The sequence below is a fragment of the Cervus canadensis genome, chromosome 25, assembly GCF_019320065.1.
Source record: "Cervus canadensis isolate Bull #8, Minnesota chromosome 25, ASM1932006v1, whole genome shotgun sequence".
Taxonomy (NCBI): domain Eukaryota; kingdom Metazoa; phylum Chordata; class Mammalia; order Artiodactyla; family Cervidae; genus Cervus; species Cervus canadensis.
The window spans coordinates 3543663-3571093 of record NC_057410.1 but is presented as its reverse complement, the minus strand read 5'-3'; the positions used below and the strand labels follow the sequence as shown (position 1 = coordinate 3571093).

Here is a 27431-nt window from a genome sequence, read left to right as displayed (position 1 = left end):
CCAGGCAAGAATACTGGAGTAGGTTGCCATTCCCTTTTTCAGGGCACCTCCCTGACTGAGGGATCAAACCCGGGTCTCCTGCCTTGCAGGCAGATTCTTTACCACCTGAGCCAGAGAATGTATTATTCTAGAGATTTCATGTGACACAGTCCTTCCAGTCCCTATGGAAGGGCACAGCACAGTAATTCATTAATTGGATGCTATATTAAAGGTTTCCCTTGCTTATCACATTTATCTAATTGTCAATCTCTATTCCTCCCCAGTCACAGCCTCTCTCACCTGCCCCCTCCCTCTGGTAATGTTAAAAAATGCTCTTCTTTTCATTTGGGACTGGCACTTACTATATATATTTCAATATTAAGATAACACTTCCAAAGTGATTCTGATATAATGGCAGTAAAAATAAGATTCTGCAATTCTAAAAGAGCTAAGCTGAAACCAATTGTAATCCAGTTATTAACAATGCAGTTATTCTCATGTTGTATTTTACCTTAGTCATTTTAAAATAAAACACTTCTAAGTAGCTATTTTGCCAGCTGTTTAGGCTCATTTTAAATATATACATGCATTTTTGTTTTAGGGGAGCAAGGTACACTGTTTTATTCTATGCACTTTGCTGAAAGCATTCTCCAAGAGCCAACCAACCCTACAAAATGAAGCACTCAACCAGTTCAGAAGATGAGAAAAAGAAGTTGCATTAATAGTACTCCCACATAATATTTGATTTATGCTATATCCTGCAGCACATGGAAATACAACTGAATTTTTTAGAATTAATTTTCTAATAAGAGGTTAAGAACGTGGACATTTTATCACTATCAAGCAAACTTGTGAGGCATGTTCATTTTACACTAATCTGACTACCCTGAATTACCTAGTTAGTAAACTAATCACTATTAGTTTGACCACTGGGATGGGAAATAAATCTTCAGAAAAGGACTTTAATATTCAGAAGATAAGATCATTGTCTGAACCATAGACCGCATATCAGAACTGTTTAAATAATTTCTTTTCAACACAATATATACCTTCAGTACAAGGTATCTGATTAAATCAAGCACAAGCCACTGATGGTATTCTTTCTTTTTAGAAAGTTTCGTTCTTCGCTCCTGATTGATGTAACTTCACCCACCCTCAGGCTGCCACATCCGTATGTAACAGGTGTATGGACTTCTTGATATTCCCCTTACTCTTCAATTTCTACTTAATCCATGAACTATAATTGCCATGAAATCTGGCTTTTCAACTGGGACAGACAGTGCCTGTTTAGTTTTTTAGATAGTCTTAGATCCTTAATCTTCATCACATGAATAAAGAGAAACAAGGATCTCCATGGCATATCTGGATTGCTTACCCTTCTTCTGTAACTGCCCATGAATATTTTATTGAAGCATGACACTAAGGAAAAGAAATTAATCAAATATTGAAATTTTAGATTATATATATTCTAAAAGTAATCTAAAAGACTAAATCTAAGCTCTTCTATACGGTAACTATTCAATTTGGGGTAAATTACTTCATAACTCCAAGTTTACAAACTTCAGTTTGCTTATCTGTAAAATGGAAACAAAGTAACTGCATCTTAAGATGTTGTGTGAATTAAATCACTCAAGGACAAATGTCATGCCTATGGGTAAATTATTTTATTTGTCTCCTGAATCAATACTTGCAATCAAAAGCAAAAGCAAACCAAGACTAAATCTAAGCTCTTCTATACGGTAACTATTCAATTTGGGGTAAATTACTTCATAACTCCAAGTTTACAAACTTCAGTTTGCTTATCTGTAAAATGGAAACAAAGTAACTGCATCTTAAGATGTTGTGTGAATTAAATCACTCAAGGACAAATGTCATGCCTTGGGTAATTTTTTTTTGTTCCTGTAATACTTGCAATCAAAAGCAAAAGCAAATTCCTCAGCAACCAAAATCAAATTGATAACCAGGCATGAACTGACTCTAAGTCACAAAGTATGAAGCCAAAATACATCAAATAGAGGCAGTGTGTTGGTGGAAAAAAGCAGGAGAATTGGTGCCATGGGAGTATTTTTAACTCAGTTTCTCCAATTACTCATGTGACCATGAGTAAGTCAATCTCTGAAGCTAAACTTTCTTGTAAGCAAAAAGGAATAACACACACACCATGGCATTTGTCATGGGAATTAAAAAGACATCATTGATGTAAAACTAAAACTATGAACGTTAAATTGAGTAAGGAAAATTTCCTTCATTTTAGGGGACAATAAGAAACAGGAACAAATAAACAAACACCACATGCTCCACTCAAATTCCCCTCCTTTGTGAAGCCTTTCCTGCTTCCACAGTCTTCTCTTTCCCAGAGCAATGTTGTTTACTTTTGACTCTTTTATTATCTTTAGACTTACCTCCCTCATCTCTCTCATCAATAATCATTTATGGGTCTATGGCCTATAGAAATGAAACATGTCTTATTTGTTTCCATATCTCCTACACCTACCACAGAGACAAACACAGTGAATGGTGCTCAGCAAATGAATTTTTTTTTATAACGGATTGAAAGGTTAAATGAAAGAATGTATTATTCTGATGTTAAAGATAAGATACAGCTACATATCACTGCTTAGAATGTGTGGCCAACAAAAATGCATTCATAACCACTGTTTACCTAACAATATTGTCTTCTGCCTAGATATATCCAGTTGCATGAATCTTGGTATTGTCCTAATTAGAAATGCCATGCTAACATTCCAGAGTAAAGCAGACATCTCTTTTGTTGGGCGGATAAAGACTCCAGCCTGTTGGTGGGGCTGAGGCTGCACAGTCATCTGGAAAGAACACTTGGAATTCTGCAGCAGGGCCAGAAGAGGGGCATCAGCTTCATTAATGCAGCTCTCATACAACTGTCTTGGAACAAAGCTGGCGGTTAATCAAACCTGTGCTTGCCTGCCTGTCCTGGAAGAGTGTATGTGTTAACCGGCTGTGGGAGACAGGCAGGGGTTTTAAGAGACAAGCAGAAGAGGAGATAGAATGTCATTGAAAACACATTTCCAGACTCCTTCTCAAGTAAAAGTCCAGTCCCTTCGAGTGGATTCACGCCAATAATGTTTCAGCATTTCTGTACATGATCAGACCTCTCTCATCTCATCTTGGCTCCAGTCCTTTGTGAAGCATAGAAGCCTGCACTCTCTAGGATACTGTAAGCAGAAAACCAGCCCTTACACTCAAGCAGAACAGATTTGGGTGGAGAGTCCTGGTAAACTCATAAACAATTTATAAACTTGAGCATTTAGAAAGTCTTGATTAAAGGTTTAAATCCTTAGAGTTCTTTGCCAATGAAATATAAAGTTTCACTGTTTTCAGTAACCATGCTTTGGAAATCTTGGGAAAAAATCCTACTATATAGCTTGGCAAATTTTTAATATTTAATCAGCTAACCTAAAAAAAATGCTTAAGAGGAAAATCCTAAATACTGAAATGTGTATGGATGCTTTATATAAATCTCTTCAAAATATTATCCTTATGAACTGAGATAGGTTTTGCATTGATAGTGGCTGGGAAATTCAAACCAATTTTGAAAAAAGAAAAGACAAGAATTTAACCCAATCAGACAGAATGTCAGAAAATTGAGTTGTGATTTTTCTTTAATACATAGTTAATTACGGCTCTGCAAAATTTGACAAAACTGCATCAGTGCAAGCAATTAATTCTTCTTTAAGGTCATTTTTATTGCCCAAGAAGGCTTAGTGATCTACTATCTAACTCATCCTTTCCTTTCCAATTTAATGTAACCAATGAAATTCTATCATATGGACTGTCACCATCACAGAGTGATGGTTAAATCAAAGACTTATTAAAAATTAACATAAATAAACATGCCAATATACTCGACTGGAAGATTTTCTTCAGTTCAAGGTTTCTGAAGATCAAGGACTGGATCTTTATCAACTTTTAAATCCCAGAATTGGATAGACCTTCACACTTGGGAAAATCTCAAAAGATTTTGGTCAAGAGCATGAAGAAGCTGACTTAAAATTTCACTAAAATAATTTTCTCAGCTCAATATATGCTTATAAAGGCAGCATTAATACTAGAAGATTGTTATATTAATACACTACTCTATTATTTAAACTTTGGCTTTTAAACACCCCACCCTAAGACTGAAATTATTTTTTCAGTAAGCCATCTTAAGTGAGCACAAAAGAGATTATAAAGTGGAAAGACTGAGCAAAAGAAGCTTGGAGAACAGGTGTGCAGAGGAAGGGAAGAGGGAGAAAGCTCCAAGCACCCCAAGGGAGGAAAAAAGCAAGTAGCAAAATCAACCCTATTCATTTATAAAGAATTTCGTAAGGGATTTTTTTAAAATAACAATCAATGAAAAGATCTTTAAAGAAGAAAAAATAAATGAATCACTTTAATTCAATTCGATAAAAGTTTTTCTTTATTTTCTGAGTAATAGATTCCCTTTTCAAGCCCTCCAAGGCCAGGTCTTTGCAGTCAGCAGAAAATGAAGCTGAGCAATTATTTGCTGAATTTTAATTTAAACAGCTGTAGATCAGAATAATTTGGGTCAATTATGATCAAGGATTCATGTCACTGTGATAGCTTCCAGTATCTGAGTTAATGATCTTGTCCCTGAGTGTGTAGTGAAAAGAACATTCGATAAGAGGTCAAGGAGTGCTGTATGCCTTTTTCAAATTCATCATTGAACTAGCAACTGTTAATCTCTCTGGGACATAGTGTTATAATCTGATCACTGTAGATAATATTTGCACAATTGAGTTGTTTTGATAAGCAATGGGACACTGTATGTAAATAATTTTGTAAATATAAAATATTTTGTAAATTAATGAATTTATTGTGAATACTCCCTCTCTTGTCATCCCATCACACTTTGTACAGGTTTGCACGAACTTTTTTTAGTAAGATATTATAAAAGATATGGCTGAAAAGTAAAATATTTTGATATTAACATATAAAAACAAATGTATTGGAGAGAAGAAAAAAAACATGCTCCAATGTACATTATGCATTAATACAAAACAAAGTGCTTTTTGGAAAAATCCTCAATAGTATTCAAATTATCTTTAGGTGAGTGATACATGTATGATTTCGCACTTTTTGATAATAATGTATAATTTTTCATTGATCCATAATAAGTGACCTTATATTTTCAATGGGACTAAATTTGGTTTGTTTCCATTTTACTGATGCTGAAATAGTATAAAACCAGCCTTTTAGCTAAGTACACTTAAATAAAAGCAGCTCTTTCAAAAGTTGAAAATGTCATTAGGATTTTATGTGCAAAGAGAAATGCATAATGCTAATTTTTTATCATTAGGGATAATATTTTTTACTTTAACCTATACAAATATTGGCAGTAATAGCAGGTCTTGTTTAGAAATTTGGTTTCATCTGAAACCTAACTCAAATATAACTAGAGTGGGTGAATCCATATGAAACCAAAACTCCAAACTCTGTGAAATTTCCTCCTAAATTTACATTACTTTGAAACCTCCAAGAATCATATGAATTAAACAACAACAAATACATAATCAGAGATTTCAAGAAACTAAGAAACTAAAACAGAATTTTTTTACTAGTTCCTTTAGTGAGAGAGAGACAGCTTTTTGTTACTGTTATACTTAGTTGTTGCTACTGATGCTTTTTGTGAGGGATCTATTTAAATTTTCTTTAGATTTAACCACTAAACATGGTAATGAATGGGGAATACATGAAAAATAAACCTAACATTGCCCAGAGGTACTAAAACTTTCTTTTAATAACTGAGGTATAGGAATATTTTTGGATAGTAAAGATCATTTTATAATTAAAAATTATGAAAGATTATTTAAGATAAAAAAGTTACTGTTATGATGAAAAATTTTTCTACTTGGCTTTTTAAAAGTTATAAGTCTATTGTTTTTTCTCCTCCTATATTGGCATAGCCAAATAAAAAACTATAATTTCTATGAATGTATTAATAAAACCTATCTTCAAAGCTGGGCTTGGCTTCAAAAATACATTCTAATATTAAAGATTGACAATTTTGTATTAGAAATTCAATATAGACCCCTTGTTTATTAAAAATAAAATCTCATACACTTGTTATTCAAAATATACATACTATTCTACCTTAACCTGGAATTACAGAATTTTACTTTTTCAAAGAAAGAAAAATAAAGGTACTCCTTTGGATAGAATGAGAATTTCCCTTTTATTATGATATTAGAGAAAGACTCAGAGATTCTGTAGATCATCAATTTTATTTTACTCATGAGAAATTTTTCTAGCTGATAGCCTTGAAAACCCATCTCTGCCGTATCATAAGTTTAGTGGTCTTTAGGTTCTATTATGGTTGCTCTTGAGTGCACAGAAACTTAAATCGGATATTTTTTTAAAAACTGTCCAAAAAATGACTCAGATGTACTTAAAAAATGTATTTTTTAAATAATTTTCAATAGTTTTACTAGAGAAGAAAATGTATATTTATACCATCCTTTAAAAAGACACGGGCTTCCCTCACAGTTCAGTTGGTAAAGAATCTGCCTGCAATGCAGAAGACCTGGGCTTGATCCCTTGGTGGGGAAGATCCCCTGGAGAAGGGAAAGGCTACCCACTCCAGTATTCTGGCCTGGAGAATTCCATGGACTGTATAGCCCATGGGGTCCCAAAGAGTTGGACATGACTAAGTGACTTTCACGTTACTTAAAAAGACATACAACTATTAAATACTTAATTCTTTCTATTTTCTCAAAGTAAAATGCTATCTATGAGCCTGGATATCTACTCTGGTATCTGTGAAAACCTCTGGCCTCATACTCATTTTTATACTTCTTTATATTGTAATAAGGGCTTCCCAGGGATTGGCAGTAATGGTGAAGAACTGGCGTGCCAATGCAGGGGACCTCAGAGACGTGGGTTTGATCCTGAATCAGGAAGATCCCCTGGAAGAGGGCATGGCAACCCACCCCAGTATTCGTGGCCTGGAGAATCCCATGGACAGAGGAGTATGGTGGGCTACAGTCCATAGGGTTACAAAGAGTCAGACATGACTGACGCAACTTAACACACATGTACACTTAGTGAAACACTATGGCAAGAAACACGGCTGCCAGGAAAATCAGATCCACCCACCTCTAGTGTTCCCGGAAAGGCTAAAGACAGAGTCTCCACCTGAGCAGCAGCTGAGTCATGGGCTCATCTTTAAACCAATCTCTGTGTCCAGGGGAAATGGCTATTGTAATAAAGTGGATTAAAATGAGTCTCTCCTGTTTTCAATATTTTTGAAATAGTAGTTCTGAGTCTAAGTTAAACATTATCAGAAAGGTGTGGACCTGTAATTCTAAGTAACACCTAGAATCATGGACCAATAACAATCAGTTCAGTTCAGTTCAGCCGCTCAGTCGTGTCCGACTCTTTGCGACCCCATGAACCGCAGCACACCAGGCCTCCCTGTCCATCACCAACTCCCGGAGTCCACCCAAACTCATGTCCATTGAGTCGGTGATGCCATCCAACCATCTCATCCTCTGTCGTCCCCTTCTCCTCCTGCCCCCAATCCCTCCCAGCATCAGGGTCTTTTCCAATGAGTCAGCTCTTCGCATCAGGTGGCCAAAGTATTGGAGTTTCAGCTTCAGCATCAGTCCTTCCAATGAACACCCAGGACTGATCTCCTTTAGGATGGGCTGGGAGGGAGGTGGCAACTAGACACCAAGAATAGTGGGGACTAGAGGTCAAAATAGGAGAAAGGAAGGGAAGGAATAAAAAGGAAAGAGATCCCACAGACCTGCCAAGAGGGGAAGACAGCTTATGATCCCCATCTCTCAACTTCCGCTTCCCTCCTTACCTGAAGGAAGCATACACATTCAAACAGGCAAAGCTCTAAGAGGCATTCATAACATCCTCTGCATGGTAGCCTATCAACTAGATAACTATAATAAATTCAAATCATTTCCTATTGTTTGGCATTTATATTTTACACAAGTCTCTGAGTATTTCTGTAGGATTAATTAATTGAGGTAAACTAGCTGGATTATCAGGTATAAAAATTTTAAGAATGTTAAGCCAAATTGCTTGTCAGTAAGATCGCACTAATACTTACTAGTGGCACATAAGCAGCACCTCGTTTTGAACTCTTGCCAACACTGACTGTCAAAACGAAAACACATGTATATTTTCTAATTTAAGGAACAAAACTTTCCTGTTCCAAAAATAGAATAATGTTACTGTTTTCTCTGATTATAAAAACTGCTTCATGCTTCTATTAAGAAAAGTCAAGCAATCAAAATACTACAAAGAGAATCAAAAGCCCCCAAACCTCTCAACCCAGAGATATTTATGATTAAGGTTTTGGAGAATCTCCTCCAAAACTTTTTCTATCCATCTATGTCAATACATGTACACAAAAATTCTATAAATGTGATCGTACTATAATGATGTTTTATTATAAAATTTTTCACTCTACAATAGAGCATGTATTGGGTTGCTCAAAAAGTTTGTTCAGGTTTTCCAAATGGTGTTATGGAAAAACTCGAATGAATGTTTTGGCCAACCCAATGCATCTTTTCATGCCTCTGTGTGTGTGTGTGTGTGTGTGTGTGTGTGTGTGTGTGTAAAAGTGAAAGTGTTAGTCACTTAATCATGTCTGACTTTTTGCAACCCCATAGACTATAGTCCACCAGGCTCCTCTGTCCATGGAATTCTCCAGGCAAGAATACTAGAGTGGGTTGCTATTCCCTTCTCCAGGGGACATTCCTGACCCAGGGATTGAACCCCAGTCTCCTGCATTTCAGGCAGATTCTTTACTGTCTGAGACACCAAGGAAGTATATATATATATATATGTATGTACATATATATATATAATTTTAATAAGCAAAATAATCAGTTTTTGTATTCCTACACCTTACTTTCAGCTTATCTACTAAGAAAAATCTAAGGTTATTTTCAATCTTTACTATAAACAATGCTGTCACAAATACCTTTGAGCTTATAGTTTTATATACTTTATACATACTTATGTAATGATTCCTTTAAGAAAATATATTTTAGAGGGCTCTCTGGGGTCTAATGGCATTTTAAAGTTATCCTCCAAGTCACAATGCATGTGTGCTTCCTTTAGACCATCCGTTCGCAAAAATGGCCAATGTGATTGGGAGTAGTATGAACAAACTTGATGTTTTTAGTAGTAGATGTCAAATATGCCAACATTTAGAAAATCTGCATACAACCACCTACCAATATTTTCCAAAAGACTAAGGTATGATGTTATGTCATCAGAAAAAGATAAATTATCTATTGAAAGTGCAAGATAGGATAATGAATTAAGGAACATTTGAAAAGTTTATTAGTATGGTTTCAGATCTCACACTGCAACTAACCTTTAAGAAACTATCACTTGTGAACTGTTGGTGTAATATCGAAGAACATCAAAAATTATATGAAAGGGCTCTTAAAAGTCTCCTCCTTTTCCTAACTACGTATCTGTGTGGGGCTATTTTTTTAATTCATATATTTCAACCAAAACCACACTGCAGTCAATTGACAGCAGAAGCAAACATGAGAATAGACTTTTCTTCCATCAAGCCAGACATTAAAGACATTTGCAAAAATTGTAAAACACCATAGCTCTTCCCCTAACCACGTTATTTTGGAAAATATAATTATTTGTCACGTAAATAAGCTGGTTTTGTGGCAACAGGTGATGGAGTTGTTGTTTCAGTTACTGAATCATGTCTAGTTCTTTGTGACCCCATGGACTGCAGCACGCCAGGCTGCCCTGTCCTTCACTATCTCCCAGAGTTTGCTCAAACACATGTCCACTGAGTCAGTGATGCCATCCAACCATCTCATCCTCTGCCACCCTCTTCTTTGCACGTCAATCTTTCCCAGCATCAGGGTCTTTTCCACAAGTCAGCTCTTTATATCCAGTGACCTAAGTACTGGAGCTTCAGCTTCGGCATCAATCCTTCCAATGAATATTTAGGGTTGATTTCCTTCAGGATTGACTGGTTTGATTTCCTTGCAGTCCAAGGGATTTTCAAAAGTCTTCTCCAGCATCACAATTTGAAAGCATCAGTTCTTTGGCACTCAGTCTTCTTTATGGCCCAACTCTCACATCCATACCTGACTACTGGAAAAACCATAGCTTTGACTATACAGAACTTTGTTGGCAAAGTGATGTCTCTGCTTTTTAATATGCTGTCTAGGTTTGTCATGGCATTCTTGGGCTTCGCTGGTGGCTCAGCTGGTAAAGAATCTGTCTGCAATGTGGGAGACCTGGATTCCATCCCTGGGGTGGGAAGATCCCCTGGAGAAGGGAACAGCTACCCACTCCAGTATTCTGGCCTGGGTTGCAAAGAGTTGGACCCAACTGACTTTCACTTTCACTTTCCTTCCAGGGACCAATCATCTTTTAGTTTCATGACTGCAGTCACCAGCTGCAGTGATTTTAGAGCCCAGGAAAATAAACTCTGTCACTGCTTCCACTTTTCCCCCTTCTATTTTCCATGAAGTGATGGGATTGGATGCCATGATGTTAGTTTTTTGAAAGCTGAGTTTTAAGCCATTTTTTTTAACTCTCTTGTTTCACCCACATCAAGAGGTTCTTTGGTTCTTCATCACTTTCTCCCATTAGAATGGTAGCATCTATATACCTGACGTTGTTGATATTTCTCCCAGCAAACTTGATTCCAGCCTGACATTTCACATGATGTACTCTGCATATAAGTTAAATAAACAAAGTGACAATTTACAGTCTTGACATACTCCCTTTCCAATTTTAAACCAGTCAGTTATTTCATGTGAGATTCTAACTGTTGCTTCTTGACCTGCATATAGGTTTCTCAGGAGGCAGGTCAGGTGGTCTGGTATTTTCTTCTCTTTAAGAATTTTCCACCGTTTGTTGTGATCTATACTGTCAAAGGCTTTAGTATAGACAATGAAGCAAGAGTAGATGTTTTTCTGGAACTCTCTTGCTTTCTCCATGACCCAAAGAATCTTGGTGATTTGATCTCTGGTTCCTCTGACTTTTCTAAATTCAGCTTGAACATTTGGAAGTTCTCGGTTCACATACTGCTGAAGCCTAGCTTGAAGGATTTTGAGCATAACCTTACTAGCATGCAAAGTGAGGCCAACTGTCAGGTAGTTTGAACATTCTTTGACATTGCCCTTCTTTGGGACTGGAAAAAACACTAACCTTTTCGAGTCCTGTGGCCACTGCTGAGTTTTCCAAATTTGCTGACATATGAGTGCAACACTTAACAACATCATCTTTTAGGATTTGAAATAGCTCAGCTGGAATTCCATCACCTCCACTAGCTTTGTGTGTGGTAATGCTTCCTAAGGCCCACTTGACTTTACTCTCCAGAAAGTCTGGCTCTAGATGAGGGATCACACCGTCACTCATCTGGTTACCTGGGTTATTAAGACCTTTTTTTGTAGAGTTCTGTGTGTTCTTGCCACCTCTTCTTAATCTCTTCTGCTCCTGTTAGACGCTTATTGTTCTTGTCCTTTACTGTGTCCAGCCTTGCAAGATACGTTCCCTTGATATCTCTTATTTTCTTAAACAGATCTCTAGTTTTTCCCGTTCTGTTGTTTTCCTATATTTCTTTGCACTGTTCATTTAAGAAGGCCTTCTTATCTCTCCATGCTATTCTCTGAATCTTTGCATTTGTTACTCATTTAAAATAAATTAACAAAAAAAATAAATAAATAAAATAAAATAAATTAACAAATGTGTACTTTCATTTCTTAGCTTTAATTTACAATGTAGCAAATAGCAATAGATAAAATCCATGTAAACAAAAATTTGGTGGTCCATTTTTAAGAATATAACAGGATTCTGAGACTATCATGTTTTCAACACCTGACATAATCAATAGAAAATCACTCAGATGCCCATATCCTAAGATATGAAAAATTACTGAAGAATCTGATAGACAACACAGTGTTCAATCTGAAGGATGTCCACTAATCTCCTTCCATTTCTAAATCTTGGGTGATTTTTCCTTATAGTGCTTGCTATATCAAAGATCACATTTTATTATTTAAATTCAGTACTGAAGATTTAAAATGTGTGCCAGAGTAGGCCCTTAAAAAAACAGGATCGTGCCTACTTTAAACTACAAATTTAAACATAGGCAGGATGAGGATCTTGATATTAAGTTTTCCCACAATGAACTAGAGAACCACAAAGGAACAGCGACCTCTCCCCGCTAGAATCCCAAGTACAAAAGTAGTAGGTTATCAGTTATGACGTTCTTAGAGCAGGACGTGAAGAATTGCATGCAGGGCCAGCAAAGGCACAAAACGTATCCATGATAGACTTTTTGAAGCAAAGAATTAGAAAAGAGAAAAAACAAAGCAAAACAAAACCAAGAACAATCCCCCATCCCTCTTGACAAATGCAGGCCATCTGGTCACTTTAATGAAGCATATGGATACTAAACATTAGCTGAGTGTTCCTTCTGTTTTTCTTATAGAAACTAGAACTCAAGAGACTACAACTTCTTATTTTAAAACAAGCTGAAAAAGGCATCTATTTGAACTATGAATTCCATGGTAGGCTGAAGGTACAAATCTGACTTTGAGGGCAAAACTGCCATATTTGCATGTCTGGAGTTTATATTTCATGACAAGCTTGCAGCCGAAGTAATTAGGGTATAGATCCCTATAGGCATAAATATTAGGGCACCTTAAAACAAGGTGGGCTCATGCATATTCTTTCAGCATAACAGTCAGTGCATGGAGTAAATAAGAGACAAAGAATGCAATACAGTGAGTGAAGGAGCCAGCCATCTAAATCTTAAAATTAAACCTGAGGTTGAGCAATCAATTTTTAATAGAATTTACATTCAAATGAAGGCTGCATACAGTTAAAGGGGGAAAAAAATTACCTGACCCATAGTTTGGGTAAAACTTTGAGAGTTATTGAGTAATTAAGGTGTTCCCTCTTCCTATGAGAAACACACCCCTTGAAAAACCACATCTGGAGAATCAATAGAGACCTCTGGGGATGTGTGGATTCCCTCAGCTCCTCTTCACTGGAGAGCCAAAAGGTGCCTCGGGGGAAATAGTTCAAGACATAGAAAAATAAATAGAAATGTCATTTTATTCAAGAAAGCCATGTCTGTCTTGTCTTCTTTACTAAATGTCTCTTCTTTCAGAGCAATCGCCTCCATTTGTTACTTCCACATACTCTGAATTACACATCGTGGCCTAGTTTTACATTGTCTCAGCTAAGGTGGCCGGAGAGCACAGATGGATAAAACTTGGTCTTAAGATAAGCCAAACAAAGGCCAAGGGCAAGTTTGCCAGAGGGATGAAAATAATTTCATTTCAAGAGGTGTTTTCTCAGGTACTAAAAGTTACATGGAAAGTTCTCATCTCTCTCCTCCCCATTCTCTCTTTCTCTCTCCCCCCATATATACGTATATATGTATATATATAAATATATAGTGTGAATATATATGTGTGTGTATATATATATACATATCTCTTTCTTCTCTCTCTCCTTCTTCTAGTCTAGGTAGAATGAAAAGATGAGAAAGAGCCTATTGTTTTCCCATGGTGGGTTTTCTCTTGCTGCCTCTAACACCACCAGCACAAAGAGATAATTATAAACCAAGAAGGCTGCAGTCCCTGCCTGTTTTGTTTTAAAATGTGAGAGTAGAGAGAAAAAGCCCATTCCTACCAGCAGTTCAGTCTTAGAAGGATCCCGCTGCTGCTGCTGCTGCTAAGTCGCTTCAGTCGTGTCCGACTCTGTGCGACCCCATAGACGGCAGCCCACCAGGCTCCTCTGTCCACAGGATTCTCTAGGCAAGAACACTGGAGTGGGTTGCCATTTCCTCCTCCAGAAGGATCCAGAGGGACATGCAAACCATGTATACACATACTTCAGGGAGACAACATTTTAATCTAGTCATTTTATCTTAGAAAGTTTATCCTTATGAATGAAAATTACAGCTCCAGGGACAAACATCATTTTTTACATATAAACTGCATAGAAAGAATAAATAGATAGTGTTAAATCGTGTCCAATTCTTGCGAACCCGTGAACTGTAGCCTGCCAGGTTCCTCTGTCCATTAGATTCTCCAGGCAAAAATACTGGAGTGGGTTGCCATTCCTTCTCCAGACCCATAGACTTTAGTATTTTTGGTGCAGCCTCCATGGACAGATATCCCTTTGATAGTTGAACAACTGTTCTGTGCATCGCATCAACTCTTCTGTCTTTTTCTCCTCAAACTCCTTCCTCTCTTCCACTATCTCTTAAGAAACGTTTAATTGTCTAATAACAAGTTGATCCTTAAACATGGAACTGGTGGGACTCTCCCCTAAAATCTGAAATACTACCAGTTTAGTTTATGTTAAAATATAACTGCTTACAATAAAAATGAAAAGTGGACTGCTTTTTCTGGGCCAGTTCTTTCCTCTTAAGCTTTCTTAATTTACTAAATCTAAGTTCAAAGGTTATATCTGCAATATCAAATGAGGCCAAACTAAGCCAGCTACCCTCTGCACTTACCCATTTCCCAACTAAACACAACACATGTAAACTAAGAGACGTCATTTTTAAAATGTAATAAAAAGATTACACGTACATGTAACTTTCTCCTCCATACTGCTGAAACCTTAGAAATATAAAAAATACTCCAAAGGGGAAAAAATAATTTGAAATCATGTCATATGTTAAAGATAAGAAAAGAACCCAAAATAGAGTCGCTTATGCTACACCCCACATCAGTAGATGGAGGCGTCATTACAGTTTTAGCTCTCACAGACATGGAATTTTTAAACCATTGAATCAAGAATCACCTGATCAGTCCTTGTTACCTTGTTAGGTAGTCTCCCTGATAGATCCCAGCCATCCCACAAAAGGACAGTAATCTTGCAGTAACCAACCCTTTTTTTTTTTTTTTTTTGCTTAGCACTACTTCCTTGCTTCTGTTCCCTTCTGCTTATAAAATCTCTTGCCTTGCGTAGCTCCTCAGAGCTCCCCCCTTGCATGCACAGTGACTCACTTGTATCAGACTCTTTGTATCCCATGGACTGTAACCAGCCAGGCTTCTCTGTCCATGGGATTTTCCAGGCAAGAATACTGGAATGGGTTGCCATCTCTTCCCTTCGGAGCTCCCATCTACCTGCAAACTGGATCCTGCCTGATTGGCAAATCACTGAATAAAGCCAATAAGATCTTTAAAATTTTACTCAGTTGAATGTTTTTAAACACACATTAACTTCTCATATCTAATTCGATCTAATGTACCCCCTACCGAGATTAATAAAATATTTCGTTCATTTTGATACCAGTTTTGTATTGTTGGATATGGTTTTTTTTTAATTATATCAGTTTCTTCTCTAGATCATAGTAAAAATGATTCCTACTTTTACTAAGGTAGAGGAAATCTTAAAAAATTTCCTTACCTCAGGAATCCAGCTAGAAGAGTAAGTGATTTAAAAACAGACATGTATAAAGTGTTGTTTCGATTTCACTAAGTTAGAGACCCAAGTTCAACTAACTATTCCTTAAAGGCATTAAATGGACCCCCTTGTGTTGTTGGCAGAGGGATCTTACCGGTGGTTTATCACCTAATAGCCACACTATTATAAACACAGTCCCAAACACAGTCCCACTCACTGCTGCAGAGGCTGCAGCTTCAAACCTCACTCAATCCTAAACCAAGTCTAATCTTAGTCTCGTCACCTCCTTAGACTTGACTCACCAGTTTAAAAAGAGGTTTGTTCTTTCATTTAACCTACATTGTCGAGGGAGTGTGAGAAGTAAATTTGTCAAAAATTCCAAGACCTTTAAAGTTAAGTAGTGTATGCACAGAGACTATAGTAATAATTGCCTGTCCCTACATATCAACATTAACAGTATATGTCAAAGTTTTACTTCAAAGTAAAGTAAGAAATGCTTGGAAAACTAAAATCTGATGGTTTAAAAGTTGGTAGACCTGAAGCTTTGCTACTTAATAAATATGCGATGGGCTTTACCAGGCATTTTTAAGCTTTATTTTTTAACTATAAAAAATTAATTATATTATTTCTCATTCTACATAGATAATTTGTTAAGATTAAGTTATGGAAGTTACTTAAAAACACTTTAAGCAAGCTAAGCAAATACTATTACATAAAATATGAGAACTGTTTGAACTGACAATTCAGATCAAGTTCTTATGCATGATTTTTGTAAAGTTGGTAGAATTTTTGCACCATAAAATTCATGCACTGGTCCCTGGTTCCATCTATAAAATGATTTCTCCTTTATCAAGACAGAGTGTTATTAATCATCTGATCACTTAAGGATTCTTGAGTTTTGAGATGAACTCTAACATTGCCTCTAAAAAGAAAGCATATAATCACATTCTGCCCTTAATATTTTTCATCTAGGAAAATAAGGAGTGAAATGCATACCTCTGCCATAATTAGTATTGTAAAAATTAATACTTTGAATTTATGTAGCATTGAAATACAATATTTACTATATCACAAAGAAGGCTGGCTTATTCTAGGAAAAAAAGCATATTAACACCCTTAGTGTTGACAAAAAGTAAAGAGACAGGAAAAGATCCATTGTTGAAAGAAGATCTTTTAAAATTTCTAGTTCTAGGAAAGTATCCTTTAAGTGCATGAGGCAATGTGAATATTTTATCCAGTTATACATGAGGAAGGAACTTCTTACATACTAGTGTTGTGGCATCGGCCAGGTGCAGAGTAAGTGTTGTTCAGCGACTGTTGTTCAGTTGTGTCTGACTCTTTGTGACCCACGGACACATAGGCCAGGGTCCTCTGTCCTCAACTATCTCCCAGAATTTGCTCAAATTTATGTCAGTGTGAATCAGTCAGTGATACTATCTAACCATCTCATCCTTTGCTGCCCCTTCTCTTCCTGCCTTCAATGTTTCCCAGCATAAAGGGTGTTTTCCAACGAGTTGGCTCTTCGAATCAGGTGGCCAAAGTATTAGAGTTTCAGCTTCAGCATCAGTCCTTCCTGTGACTAGCAGATTAGGTGAGCTGGCAGTTATCTGTAAGGCTGGAGCAAGAATGCCTTTTGGTGAAAACTCCTCTGAAAAATCATTCTTTGTTTAAGTACATCTTAGAGTCTGGACTCTGAGAACTGACGCTCAAAGTCAGGACTACTCATATTGAATGAATATCCCTTATTTTTGAGGAAATAAGAATTTATTTTAAAAGATTTGCATTTGCAAAAGGTCCAGGTGTCATTTTCTGATTGTCATTCACTATTTTCAATAACTTGTCAATGTGCCTTATTAAAAAAAGTGAAAGTCACTCAGTTGTGTCTGACTCTTTGTGACCCCATGGAATATAGCCCATGGAATTCTCCAGGCCAGAATACTGGAGTGGGTAGCCTTTCCCTTCTCCAGGAGATCTTCCCAAGCCGGGGGTCAAACCCAGGTCTCCTGCATTGTGGGCAAATTCTTTACCAGCTGACCCACCAGGGAAGCCCAAGAATACTGGTGTGGGTAGCCTATCCCTTCTCCAGCGGATCTCCCTGACCCAGGAGTTGAACCGCTGTCTCCTAACCTTTAAAACAAAAAGTTAAGCAGTTTAGCTAGTCAGATTGAATTTATTCAGGAATAGCAAAGGAGTTCCAATTCACAACATGCAAATTATTTTTTTCTAAAAGATTATTCTTTTAATGACTATATAAGATTTAAAATTTTGTAATAGGATATTAATACTTAAAACCATGTCAAATAAGCAATAGGCATTAATCTGCATTTTAAAAGTAGAATTTTCGTAAAATTTTTATTTGTGCCCAAAAAATCAGCCAGAGGTTGTAAAGAGTAAACATAACATTTTCTGTGTATTTGTCCAAATTATTGCTCAACTACACCTTGAAGACACTTTTTTCTACTCAATTTTCTGATATTACTTAAAGGGATGCTCTCAGAGAAGGGCATGGCAACCCACTCCAGTATTCTGGCCTGGAGAATCCCATGGATAGAGGATCCTAGTAGGCTTTGTCCATTGAATTGCAAAGAGTTGGACATGACTGAGCACCTAACACTTTATTAGAGGAAAAACAGTAAAAGTTCTAGCTAAGAGAATATAACCGGGGGACTGCTCTACATCTGGCTTCATCTCTGGAAGAGTAATCAATTCTTGTGCCAATTAGATCCTGGAATTTATGGTGTTTTTATAAGGCAAAGTGGTCAAGCTGGTGCAAATGCAAGCTACAGCCAAATTTATAGGAAACTGTGTCATATAGGCTTTCCAAGTACATATCAGAAAACATAACATAATGACAAGATGAATGAAAGTTTAGTCACTCAGTCGTGACTGACTCTTTGTGATCCCATGGACTGTAGCTCACCTGGCTCCTCTGTCCATGGAATTCTACAGGCAGGAATACTGGAGTGTGTTGCCATTTCTTTCTCCAGGGGATCTTTCTGACCCAAGGATTGAACCTGGGTCTCCTGCACTGCAGGCAGATTTTTACCATCTGAGCTACCAGGGAAGCCCCTAAGGACAAGTTGTAGATGAGCAAAATTTTTTTCTGGAAACAAATGTTTCTCAGGAGATAGATGTACTGCTTTTTTGGGCAGTTGGTGAAGAAATAGTTCAAGTATCCATAACATGAACAACTGATCAATGCCCCTCAACACACAGAATAAGAAGACCAGATGTATCTCTAAACCTTGGAATGATCACACATTTTCCTGTTTTACTTAGTTATCAATACACAAAAATCGATAAAGAATCACATCTCACACATAATTTCTTAGACTAAGAAATATCTGAATCATATTTTCCTGCTCTTTTAATTTTTAATGATTTCTGGATTTACCAAAAAGAAGTTGAAAACTGAGGACACTAAAGTTCAGTTCTAAGTGAATATCACTGAAAGGCTTGCAGCTCAACACAATATTTAGTGACTACCCATTATGTGCAAAGCACAGTCCCTGGGGCTGAAAGAGGCAGACCTACAACAAAACCGAAGTGTAACACAATGAAATAAGTGCTACAATAAAGGCACCTATTGGGGACTGAGGAGAAGAAGAGGGCTAACTCCTCCTGAAGGGGTAGCAGAGGAAGGGACATCTGATAAGAGTTTGAAGAATGAGTAGGAGTTTGCTTGGACAGAGTCATAGAGGGCTCTCTCTATATATTCAGAGAACATTGTAGTAACTAGGAGATGAGAGAAGGCAAGGAAAAAACCTGAGGTGAAACCATGAAGAGGTCAATGGGAGCCACTTCAGGTGGAATTATCTACGGCAGACCAAGAAAAGACATAGTCACACTGGAATTTTAAGTTCATTAGTCAGGCCATTTTCTGAGAATGACTCTGAAGGGACAATACTGAAGGTAGAAAGATTTGTAAGAGATTGTAGTATTCTGGGTAAAACAGAAGAGTCTAAACAGGGACACAAAGGAGGTCCTCAACAAAAGTTCATGGAAGAAAGAAGGGAGGCAAGGAGAAAGAGTGGTTGGGAAGAAGGGAGGGAGGGAGGAAGTCAAGTCTCAGAGCTTTCATCCCTAAGACAAGGAAACTGAAGTCCTGAGAGAGAAAACGCCTGGTCGTCTCTAGAGAAATAGTGTTAGAGCTTCTAGGCCAGAGCGTCTTAGATCAGGGAAGGGAATTTGACTTAGAGCATTAACAGGAAACTTAAAAAAAAGTAAAAGCATCTGCAGAAGTTTTACTGTCTTTGCTGACTTATTTAAAATAGTAATTTTAACCTCATGAAAAGCATGTGTTACTGACTGGAATGTAATGTTTCTGGCAATGTCTTTGTACATATTTTCCAAGTCTTCATGGAATTGGCTTAGATTTTTCTTTCCTTAGTCCAAAGCTTATGTTTGCTGAAATTCTGTTATAGTACAGTATGAAGTTCCCCTTTTCACATGCCTGTATTTTTATGTATGTCTTGATTATCAGGAACTTAGGATACTACAGATAGACTGTAATATAATATATTTTTAGCAAAGCTAAGCGTTTATTTGCATTTTTTTCAGTACACGCATATGTCTTAAAAAACCAATGGGGATACAGTTCCTTATTTGTCACTCATTTAAATACCAGCCTTATTATGAAAAATCTTGAATTCAATGAGGTTAACTCGTAAAAACAAATGTGCTATGTTTCATAACCATGCCACAGGAATAATTTAGAACTGAATAAAAAAACTATAGTTGATTCAAAATGATGCATATCAATTATGAAATTGATGCAAATTTAATATTATCATTATTTCTAAGTCTCTATTTCTGTCAGTGCCAACACCATTATTCCAGTCTTCCGGACTAAAAGCTATGGCATCATTTTTGATTCTTTCCTGTTTTTGCCCATTATGAGTAATTTATTAGCAAGTCTTTTTGTAACTGCTTATGTAAAACTGCCTTGGTCCTCTTAATAGTAATGAATCTCTCGTTTATACTCTTTTACTTCTTTTACCTTTGTTATAGCACTTATTCAAGTATAGCTTGTATCACAGTTGTAAAATTACCTGTCTTTTCTACTGAGAGGAAGGACAATACCTTGCTCAAATTTTCAACCCCCTCAATGTCTAACTTTCCACCTGTGTGAATATGACTACTGTGTGATACAGGGAACTCTGCTCAGCTCAGCGGTGACCTAAATGGGAAGGAAATCCCAAAGAGAGGGAATTATATGTATTACATGCTGTGTACTTTGCTGTAGAGCAGAAACTAATATAACATTGTAAAGCAACCCTACTCAAATAAAAACTGAAAAAATAAATTAAAATTTAAAAAATTTAAAGTCTGTGTTAGAAACACATATCATCATCTACGTAGTATGCTTGCCAAAAATAAGTTGTCTAAATATAATCATGAAGAAATAGACATATCCAAGTTAAGAACAACTTGTAAATGGACTTAGACTCTTTGTTAACATAAAAACATTAAATAAGGAGTCAGAGGAAAAAATATATATAATTACCAAGCTCAGTGTTTGGTACATAATAGGCACATAGTAGGCAGTGAAAATAAGTTTTTCAAATTCTAAAGGTTTTAACTGACTATAAGACAGATTTTGATAAATCAATATTTTCAATGTGATTTTGTACAAGCTCTCTGCTGCCTATTCCATCACATATAAACTTCTCTGTCATTTGTTTAATGTCTCTGACAATATTTCTCCACTGCAAATTTATAGCATATTTATTACCAATTTCCAAACAAATTCTCTACCCAAGGATACTAAAACTAAGATCATGGCATCCGGTCCCATCACTTCATGGCAAATAGAAGGGGAAAAAGTGGAAGCAGTGATAATTTTATTTTTTCAGTCTCCAAAATCACTGCAGATGGTGACTACAGCCTTGAAATTAAAAGAAACTTGTTCCTTGCAAGGAAAGCAATGACAAACCTAGACAGCATATTAAAAAGCAGAGACATAACTCTGCCAACAAAGGTCCGTCTGGTCAAAGGTACGTTTTTTCCAGTAGTTATGTATGGATATGAGAGTTGGACCATAAAGAAGGCTGAGTGCTGAAGAACTGATGCTTTCAAACTGTGGTACTGGAAAAGACTCTTGAGAGTCCCTTGGACAGAAAGCAGATCAAACCATTCAATCCTAAAGGAAATGAACCCTAAATATTCACTGGAAGGACTGATGCTAAACCTGAGGGTCCAATATTTGGTCACCTGAGGCAAAAAGCCGACCCACTGGAAAAGACCCTGATGCCCAGAAAGATTGATGGCAGGAAGAGAAGGGGAAGACAGAGGATGAGATGGTTGAATTGCATCACTGATTTTGATGAGTTTGAGCAAACTCCGGGAGATAGTAAAAAACAGGGAAGCCTGGCGTGCTGCAGTCCATGGGGTCACAAAGAATTGGACATGACTTAGTGACTGAACAACAACAATGCTCATTTTTTAAATTATGAGAAAATATATTTGCAATTTAGAAATTTTGAATACTGACAGAGATGTAAAGAAATGAAAGATCATGCTTAATTGCACTAATATTAAATAGAGGCAACAATAATTAACTACTTAGTGTTCATTCCAATTTTGTTCTGTGCATAACCCTGTGTAGCTGAAATAATTCTGATTATTAAATTATGCAAACTGAATGTCACACATTATTAAAACTTAAACATTATTCCATTATTTTAAAAATCTTTACAAACATAATTTTAATAGTAATTAAAATATTAAATGCATAGGATTAAATTCAATATAATTTAAACAATGTTAATGTTAAGGCTTTTAAAATATCCTTACATGTTTAGACATTAGCTTATTTCCAGTAGTTTTGAAACTTTTAATAATAAAGTTTCAACATTTGGGAGAATAACGTTTTTTCCTGAGTTTCAAATCATAATCAGAATATATTCTAAAAACTGCTACAGGTTCAATATGTATTTTAATTATTACAAAACACTCTCTTTTTTGCCAAAATGGCTCCATGATTTTTTTACTGTACTGAGCATAATCTTCTTGTCAGAGTCTATGATTCTTCCTAGTTTGATAGTCAACATTTTCAATATGAGTTGATTAATCACATGTATTCTTCCTTTTGCAAATAATTTTGATCATTCCTTTATTATTTTGGCAGTTTTGATGTTTTTCTTATGAATCTATATGTACTCAAGTGCTGCTCTCAACATGCCAGCAAATTTGGAAAACTCAGCAGTGGCCACAGGACTGGAAAAGGTCAGTTTTCATTCCAATCCCAAAGAAAGGTAATGCCAAAGAATGGTCAAACTACCGCACAATTGCACTCATCTCACACCCTAGTAAAGTAATGCTCAAAATTCTCCAAGTCAGGCTTCAGCAATACGTGAACCGTGAACTTCCAGATGTTCAAGCTGGTTTTAGAAAAGGCAGAGGAACCAGAGATCAATTGCCAGTATCCGCTGGATAATTGAAAAAGCAAGAGAGTTCCAGAAAAACATCGATTTCTGCTTTATTGACTCTGCCAAAGCCTTTGACTGTGTGGATAACAATAAACTGTGGAAAATTCTGAAAGAGGTGGGAATACCAGACCACCGGACCTGCCTCTTGAGAAGCCTGTATGCAGGTCAGGAAGCAACAGTTAGCACTGGACGTGGAACAACAGACTGGTTCCAAATAGGAAAAGGAGTACGTCAAGGCTGTATATTGTCACCCTGCCTATTTAACTTATATGCAGAGTACATCATGAGAAATGCTGGGCTGGATGAAGCAGAAGCTGGAATCAAGATTGCCAGGAGAAATATCAATAACCTCAGATATGCACATGACACCACCCTTATGGCAGAAAGTGAAGAGGAACTAAGAAGCCTCTTGATAAAAGTGAAAGAGGAGAGTGAAAAAGTTGGCTTAAAGTTCAACATTCAGAAAACTAAGATCATGGCATCTGGTCCCATCACTTCATGGCAAATAGATGGGGAAACAGTGTCAGACTTTATTTTTCTGGGCTCCACAATCACTGCAGATGGTGATTGCAGTCATGAAATTAAAAGACGCTTACTCCTTGGAAGGAAAGTTATGACCAACCTAGACAGCATATTAAAAAGCAGAGACATTGCTTTCCAACAAAGGTCCGTCTAGTCAAGGCTATGGTTTTTCCAGTGGTCATGTATGGATGTGAGAGTTGGACTGTGAAGAAAGCTGAGCACCAAAGAATTGATTCTTTTGAACTGTGGTGTTGGAGAAGACTCTTGAGAGTCCCTTGGACTGCATGGAGATCCAACCAGTCCATCCAGAAGGAGATCAGTCCTGGGTGTTCACTGGAAGGACTGATGCTGAAGCTGAAACTCCAATACTTTGGCCACCTCATGCGAAGAGCTGACTCATTTGAAAAGACCCTGATGCTGGGAAAGATTGTGGCAGGAGGAGAAGGGGATGACAGAGGATGAGAATGTTGGATGGCATCACCAACTCGAAGGACATGGGTTTGGGTGGACTCCGGGAGTTGGTGATAGACAGCGAGGCCTGGCGTGCTGCGGTTCTTGGGGTCGCAAAGAGTAGGACACGACTGAGCAACTGAACTGAACTGAACTTATTAAAGACAAAAAAAAGTATAGTTGCTGCAGATTTTTCCCAAAGTATTGTTTTCACTCATGTATTTTGTTTGCATAAAACATTTTGTGTTAATGCTGTTAAAATAATAGATCTACTTTTTGCTATTTTATTATTTGTATCATTTTATTATATTAATAGAATATATTAAAGAAAGAGAACATATAGCAATAGAGAGGAGAAAATAAAAGGAAAATAAAAAGCAAAACAATGCTTGTGGTAAAGTTATTAAATGAAAAGATGATATCTCAATCATTATACCATAAGTGTGTGTTGTCCATAAATTACATTGTAAACCTAAACTATTGCATAAAATTAAATTATGTGTATACTCCTTAATGTATTTAATCATTTCGTATTTGGGTTATTAAGATTTTTATTAGTATGAGCAACATCCTAGTAAATATTTTTTACATAAATCTTACATCATAATTTTCATTGTGCCTTTGAGGATAAATTTCTGAAAGCAAAACTATTGAATGAAAATTTATAAACACTTTAGGATTTGTAACTTGCTTTCCCAGATGTTAATTTACTCATCCACCAGTAGTGTATAAGAATGCATGATTACTGAATCTATAATAATAACTGTTTTACAGATCGATATTAATTGGATATGTGAAAATATTTGTAATGTGCACTTCTTTGGTTACAGTGATGTTGGGCATTAAATATTGCTTCTGGGCTCCAAGGCCAGTCTTCCATACCTGGCTTGGAGACACTGGTTAGGGCTGGGGCAGCAAACTCTTTCCCATTGGCCACTTCTTTCCTTCATTGGTCCCGTGACTGGTGGGTACCAGAGTGAGACTGCCAAGCAAGAGAAAATGTCAAAAGACCCTCCTTGTTCATCTTTTCCCATCTTTCCAGCATCAGCTCTTCTCCCTGGTAGCAATAGTGAATTCTAACAGCAGCTGATTCTATCTTCTTTCCATTCACTCCCAAAATGATGCATTCCACTCAGTGGTATCAACACCTAGAAGGCAATGCCCTTTTCTCAGAGGTCTGAATCTCAGTTCTTTAGGATCCTCTTATAAGCTTTCTGATTGTGAAAACACCAACCTCTTCCATCTGTTCCTCCTGCTCTCAGGGTGGTTAATACACCCTGAAGTTATTATCTGTACCATCTCAGAAAGTCTTATTGGACAGCACTACAATAATCCTGTAATTTAAAGGGCAATGGTTCCCAAACTCGGAAACTTCCAGTCAAACTTCAGAGCTCAGGCCACACCCCAGACCAATTCAATCACAGTCTCTGAGGATGGATACCAACTTCCTCCTCCTTGTCTTCTTTGCCTCCTCCTCCTCATTATTATTACTATTATTTGAAGTTTCTACAGGCCATTATGATAGGCTTCCAGGTGGCTCAGTGGGTAAAGAGAATGCCTGCAATGAAGGAGATGCAGGAGACACAGGTTTGATCCCTGGATCTGTAAGATTCTCTGGAGGAGGGCATGGCAACCCACCCCAGTATTCTTGCCTGGAGAATCCCATGGAGAGGGGAGTTGGGCGGGCTACAGCCCATAGGGTCACAAACTGGTAACTGAGCTCGCAGGCAGCACGCATGCACGTACAGGTGACTACAATGTGCAACCAGGCTTGAGAACCAGGGTTGGTTTAAACAAAATGACAGGATAATTAACGTTACATATATTTTTTATAAGATTGCTATTAGGGAATAATCACCTTTCTCCCCTTCTCTCAAGTTCCTACTGACGATAACAATACAGACTACTTTTATCTTTTTAATGTTGAACTGGCTACATTTCTTTCTGTCATCTCTAGGAAGAACATGCATTCCTTGAATTCATTTGATGCATTAAAGACAACTCTTCATCCTCCATGGAAAGAAAGTGCTAACGGGTATTTTGGTTTCCTGTTAGGCAGGCTGGTGCGTTTAGAATGGCTTATAAGTGGCATTTAAAGGCACTGAGACAGCTGCCGTGCTCAAAAAAGTGTGAAATTCTTTTCTGCTTTTGTCAACAGTAGAGAAAATATCGCCGGCATCTGGAGCTTTCCACTGAGTGCTCAGTGATCGGCTCAAGAGAAGGGAGAGTGAACCATTGCCAAGTGAGCAGCGAGGGAGATACGATACACATGGCAAACGCTGACTTGAAGAGGGTAAAATCAAACGCAAATTTTTCTTTGAATTACCTGGCAAAGGCTAGTTCTGCTAACAAAAAGGTTTGAATGTTTGGGAGACAAAAAGTCAGAATGGAACATGCTTTGATTTGATCGTTGTGCTGCATGTCACTCCAAATGAAAGAAGAATAAAAGCACAAGGAAGGAAGGGGGATGAAAGCGAAAGAGCAGACTGTAGCCTTCCTCCATGTAAATGAGTGATTCTTCTTAATGAGTACTGTTCCTGCAAATCATTAGCGGAATATGGAATCTGAATGAATGAATAATGCTAAATAAAATAAGAATTGACCCCAGCCTACAGCTATTTATTGAGTGAACCCACTATGAACCTCTCTATGGCTGCAGCCTCACCAGCAAAGTCAAATGAATAACTGGTTCAGCTCAGCTAATTCAAACCAAAAAATGCAGTGCTTGTCTCAATTATCAGACTGTTTCAGGAGAGAATTATTTTCTTGTGTTTCCACTTCATTTGCCTACATATCTTAACATAATGTATTCATAGTCACATCTCCTTTCTTCGTATATTCCCCATCATTTTCATACAGTCAGAGTAAATATTTGGGGGGAAATTGCCTGTCTTTTATCTACACTTTGCTATTTGTCATTTTTTTGAATCAAAAGGAAAATACTGCCTGCGGTGTGTTTTTGTTTTTCCTTATATCATTCATATACTCCATTCATTCATTCAAAATCATTTAGTAAATTCTTCCTATGTGCTAGGCATCTGGGTTGCTTTTAAGTGTAACAAATGAATAAGGTATGGAAGTGGTGAGGCAATTTATCGATATAATTAACTTATGATTGTTCTCCCCATATTTTTCCTTTCCCACTTTGCAAGGAGTAGCCAGATCCATAATATTCCTTGCCTTGGGGTTTTTGTTGGTTGTGAGTAAAATAGTAGCAGCTTCTTTCCCAAATTGAACCAGTACCAATCCCATGGGTTGTAGTCCCTAGGGGTGTACAGATATGCAGTACATATATCAGAAAGGTCCAATTAGGAGACGGAAACCACACAGTAATTTGAACAAGGACAGTTAACATAAAGAATTATTAACTGTAACAATGGAATAACTATAAAGAAGAACAGAGAACTCTAAGGCAAGAGTCAGCAAACTTTCTGTTAAACAGCCAGACAATAAATATTTTAGGCTTTGCAAACCAGCAAAGATTTTAGACCTCTGTTCCATTCAGCAGTCAGTTCTGCTGTGGCAACATCGAAGGAGCCCGAGATAAAACGGAAATGAACGTGTAGCTGTGTTTGGATAAACCTCCATTTACAAAAACCAACAGCCAGTCGAAGTTGCTGACCTCTATTCTAA

At 37.1% G+C, this 27431-nt stretch overlaps 1 protein-coding gene across 6 annotated transcripts in view; it reads right to left on the bottom strand.

Moving 5' to 3' along the window:
* Nucleotides 1–27431, bottom strand: part of LOC122427324 — a 438851-nt gene that overhangs the window by 254773 nt on the left and 156647 nt on the right. Inside the window, exon 1 of one of the 6 annotated variants that reach the window (XR_006265391.1) lies at nucleotides 13669–13791. The exons of the other annotated variants lie outside the window; for them this stretch is intronic. The gene's annotated coding sequence lies outside the window, so the exon portion shown is untranslated. Of the gene's footprint in view, nucleotides 1–13668; nucleotides 13792–27431 lie in introns of those variants that run through there. 6 annotated transcript variants of the gene reach the window in all.